The 2,669-nt window shown below is 42.7% G+C and overlaps 1 long non-coding RNA gene across 1 annotated transcript; it reads right to left on the bottom strand.

The window, feature by feature from the left end:
• Nucleotides 1–416: 416 nt before the first annotated feature.
• LOC109299422 lies at nt 417–2,663 on the bottom strand. Its single transcript, XR_002097831.1, has 3 exons — nt 2,619–2,663; nt 1,363–1,523; nt 417–485 (listed from the first exon to the last, which is right to left on the bottom strand). It is a non-coding gene; the product is annotated as an uncharacterized LOC109299422 (long non-coding RNA).
• Between the last annotated feature and the right edge of the window lie 6 nt (nt 2,664–2,669).

Raw genomic sequence — 2,669 nt, 5'->3', positions numbered from 1 at the left:
CTTCCAATCTGTAAATAGATCAATAAAGATATATAGATATATCTATATTTGTGGTTTTTCATTTTAATCACAAATGTTGGGGGGTGGGGCTTATCAGAGAATTTGTGATTTTTTTAATCAGAGAAAAACAGGATCCCTGATAATAGGACACCAAACCAACAGGTCCAGGGGCCATATTTAGAGAAATCCGCAACCTTCAGGGAATGGCATTTCTATGCAGGGAGACCAGGCCTCCCTGTTGAAACATCTGGCTCTAAAGAGGCAACACAATGCAAAAATAAACCCCAGCTAGCACAAGTGATGACTGCATCACTGAATAAGATCAAGGACTTTTTGTATCAGACCCCAACACATCCATTTCTCAATGGCTGGCAAAGCTTGCAGTTGGTAAATGTATCCTAGTTACATCAGCGTGTCCTGGTTGCGCATACCAGGGATATTAAGCTAATACATACCTTGTGCATTCTGATATCTTCTGGAAGTATCTGGAATACAAGCAGAGAAGACTAATTAACAGCCTTTCCTCTTGATCCCACTCTCAGTAGCACAAAAACGAAACGTAATTGCAGGTGCAGCTTTAGATGGATGCAAGGGAGTAACAGACACCTGTTTGCCGGACCCTGCAATGCTTCCATGCAAAGACACCTCACTGACCTTGGTGGAAGTTCCATGTGTGAATGAATGACACCTTTAGGCCCTTAGGAAAGCAGAAAGTAAATTTTCCTTTAGTGGGTTTTTCATCATTCAGCCTCCAGCTCCACCATTTGCCTTCTCTTGTTTGCTGTTTAAGTACCTACATCCAAGTGATTCAAAGCCGTGCAAATGTAGTAGTCATTTGGCTTCCAAATCTTCTAACTATAAAACACATCTTGTGAAAACAAGACTACAGCTGTGTAAAGGTTTTTAAGACCCAGGTAGACAAAGCCTTGGCTGGGATGATCTAGTTGGGGCTGGTCCAGCTTTGAGCAGGGGCTTGGACTAGATGTGACCTCCTGAGGTCCCTTCAACCCTCGTTTTATATTATTTTACATGCACAGCTGCTGTGATTTAATACCAGGGGCAAACCCTTGGGTCTTTAGCACCAATGTCACAAATACTGCTTGAGCTCAAGAGGTACTGCAGTAATAAAGCAGGGATCCTGGTTTTCCATGATAAAAAAAAAAAAAAATCATAACTTCTCTGATAAAACCCCCCAAATCCATGATTAAAATAAAAGGCCCTTCACTCCCCACCACAACCACCCCAGCCCTGCTGGTGCCCTTCACTCCCCCCCACCCCACCCAGCCTAGTGTGTTCATAATTTAAAAAAAAAAAAAATGCAACTCCAGCAGGAGGCAAAAGCAAAGAGGTGGTATATCTTACCAGGGATTCATGGCAGATTGACTTTCTAGTAAAGAATCCAGACCATCCAAGTTACTTTGAAGCCTGTTGCTAATACTGTCAACCTTTTGCTCTCTGTACTGAACTTTTGCTATTAAATTTGCCATTGCCCTCAGAATTTCCTGCTCAGTCTCCACAAATTCCTGTAACAAGACAGAGTAGGAAGATCACGTTCCTGTGAGGGGAAAGAAAATCACAAAGTATTGGGATAGCAAATGGTACCATCTGCTATCTCACAGTGTGTCCAGCTAGGAAGCCCAGGGCCTTGAGGCTGGAAACAGACCTTGCCTTTACACCACGCTAGCAGTTTTTGCAATGGCACAACATGAAAGCAAATAGATGTCCATGTTCTTTGTCATGTCACAAATGCCTTTGTGGTTGCAGCAGAAAGCAGTAATAATTTGTGCTGCTTTTTCATGGCGGATGTCTATTTGCTTTATGCCAAGAGAGTGCAGGCAGCCTGGAGCTGCCCATGTTCTCCAGCTGCCCTCAGCAGGCACCCCCCAAAATCTCTGCAGCACATCTGAGATCAGATCTCAGAGCTCCAGGCTTGCAAAGATGAGCCTTGAGAGAGGCTCAGGACCACATCTCAGAGTGGGGAACACGTTGCCTGTTGTCCTGCAGGATCAATAAGCAGGACAATGGGCAATGTGCATTTCACTTATTGAAGTGAATCAGCTGTGCAAGGACACATCCCACCATAGAGGATCCGCTTTATTTGGCAGTGTCAATTTACACCCGCTTCTGAAACCAACCTTTGTGCAAATTTTTCACTGGGTCCTTTTTCCTGGCTCATTCAACAGGATGCAAAACTTGCCCTTCTGCTCAAATGATCTGCCCTGAAATATCTAAGGGGTATTTCCATTAAGTTCTCGTTTAACATAAAGGTTCTTCCCAGTCTGAACAGTATTAAGAGATTGGCAATCTGGATTTGAAGGTACAGCAGTGTGGCACAGATTTAAAGAAGGATGGCCACTTTTAGCTAGGTTTGAACCTCGGATAAGCAAAATAAAGCATAATCTAGAACTATTTGCAATCAGGATTTTTATGCAGAGCTAGACAGAGATCATTTTCTGTATTCTCCCAGCGTGATAGGCGATTACAATTGTTTCACACAGAACAGGTGCTCTTAGAAGAAATATAGAGCAGTATTGACAGTACAAACCATTCTTTTTTGCATGTAAACCAAAATATTTTCATTGCTAAAAAGTACCATGTACAACAGAGTTGTAACTTACCTTTTGAATGCAACTGTCCTCTGACCATGCCTTCAGAAGAAGTTCTAAAAT

Source organism: Gavialis gangeticus, unplaced genomic scaffold (assembly GCF_001723915.1).
Source record: "Gavialis gangeticus isolate Ggan-Ray unplaced genomic scaffold, GavGan_comp1, whole genome shotgun sequence".
Taxonomy (NCBI): Eukaryota; Metazoa; Chordata; order Crocodylia; family Gavialidae; genus Gavialis; species Gavialis gangeticus.
Note: the sequence above shows the minus strand (reverse complement) of the source record. Positions and strands in the feature narration are given on the sequence as shown.